Here is a 2063-nt window from a genome sequence, read left to right on the forward strand (position 1 = left end):
GCGGTTACTGCTGCTTCTACAACACCAACAAAAAAAGCAACAGCTTCTGGTGCTAAACGTACAAAACAACATTCAAAACCAACACATCCACGTACATCAGAAATGGTTGTTAACGCAATTAAAAATTTAAAAGAACGTGGTGGTTCATCATTACAAGCAATTAAAAAATATTTAGCTGCAAATTATAAAGTGGATTCTGATAAAATTTCACCATTTATTAAAAAATATTTAAAAGCTGCTGTAACTGAGGGAGCCTTGGTACAAACTAAAGGTAAAGGTGCATCTGGTTCATTCAAATTGGCTGCTTCCGCTTCATCTAATTCTTCAGCTAAATCAAAAGTATCCAAAAAAGAAAGTGGAGCAAAAGGTTCAGCAAAGAGTGCTAAAAGTAAACGGGCACCAAAAGAAAAGAAAGCCACAACTACATCATTGGCAGCCAAAAAGCCTAAAGCAAAAAAAGCGACTCCATCATCATCAACTGCTGCTAAAAAAGTTACTGCAAAATCATCAGCGGCATCAAAAAAAGCACCAGTTAAAGCAAAACCAGCAAAAAGTACAAAATCCGCTGCCAAAAGTAGCCCTGCTCGTAAACCGAAAGCACCAAAAGCTAAGAAAGCTTCTGTTGCCAAATCATCTCCTACAAAAATTAAAAAAGCAGCACCAAAAAAGAAATGATCTGTTACTTTAATAATATATTGAAATATTTCATTATTTTTGCTAAAAAATGAAAATAACATAGGCCTTAATACAGGCCACAAATTAATATTTGATAAGAGTAAATTATTTTTTGTATAAATATTTTATAAAATAATAGTTTAGAAACATTTGCCACAGTCAGTACCACGGATGGGTGGCCACTTGAGAATACTGTGTGCGGTTGCATTTTTATTTAAAATATATGGTATAATAAATAAGTATATATTTAAATTGATTACTTCATTGAAAATTTTAATAATATACTTTAATATTAATGATATTTATGAAAAATATATATTTGTAAAAATTTTCATTTATTACTGGCAACAGCCATACCACGTTGAAAACACCGGTTCTCGTCCGATCACCGAAGTTAAGCAACATTGGGCACAGTCAGTACTTGGATGGGTGACCGCTTGGGAACACTGTGTGCGGTTGCCTTTTTATATTAAAAATATAAATTATTTTTCTTCTTTTCTTTTTTTTTACACACCATATATAAATATATGTTATTTAGAAATGTAAACCTTTTATATTATTCGTCAACAAATAAATATTATTTTTTGTATAAAATTTTATTGCATTTATAACTCATATCATGGTTACTTTAAAGCGAGAAGTTTTTTTAATATTTCAAATGAATATAAAATAATATAAATTTTATGAAATTTATTTATTTTTAGAAATAGCAATCGCTTATAATTATAACAAAATTTTAATAATGTTTAATTTTATTTCAATAATTTATATATATATATATATATATATTTTTTAATAAAAATAATATACTCTTATTTAATAATATATGTTGGTCCTATATATAGGACCGAAAATATTTCTTATTTGTTTTTTTTTTTTTTAAATTGTCATTTAAAACGCTTATGCACGTTCTCCACGAATACGTCTTGCCAATTGTATATCCTTAGGCATAATTGTAACACGCTTTGCATGAATTGCGCATAAATTGGTATCTTCAAATAAACCTACTAAATAGGCTTCACTAGCTTCTTGTAATGCCATAACAGCTGAACTTTGAAAACGTAAATCGGTTTTAAAATCTTGTGCAATTTCACGTACTAAACGTTGGAATGGTAATTTACGAATTAACAATTCAGTACTTTTTTGATAACGACGAATTTCTCGTAAAGCTACTGTACCAGGACGATATCTGTGTGGTTTTTTTACTCCACCAGTTGCTGGTGCACTTTTACGTGCAGCTTTCGTTGCTAATTGTTTTCTTGGTGCTTTACCACCAGTTGATTTACGTGCAGTTTGCTTGGTTCTAGCCATTTTCAAATAATAATGTTTTTACAAAAAAACACACAATTTTAAAAATTATATTCGACAATTTGATACTACAAAGTCAA

The 2063-nt window shown here is 29.6% G+C and overlaps 1 non-coding gene across 1 annotated transcript; it reads left to right on the forward strand.

Annotated features, from left to right (window-relative positions):
* Positions 1–1018: 1018 nt before the first annotated feature.
* Positions 1019–1137, forward strand: LOC123304266. The gene has a single exon (XR_006536301.1). It is a non-coding gene; the product is annotated as a 5S ribosomal RNA (ribosomal RNA).
* Positions 1138–2063: the final 926 nt, after the last annotated feature.

This window comes from Chrysoperla carnea (assembly GCF_905475395.1).
Source record: "Chrysoperla carnea chromosome X unlocalized genomic scaffold, inChrCarn1.1 SUPER_X_unloc_36, whole genome shotgun sequence".
NCBI lineage: Eukaryota > Metazoa > Arthropoda > Insecta > Neuroptera > Chrysopidae > Chrysoperla > Chrysoperla carnea.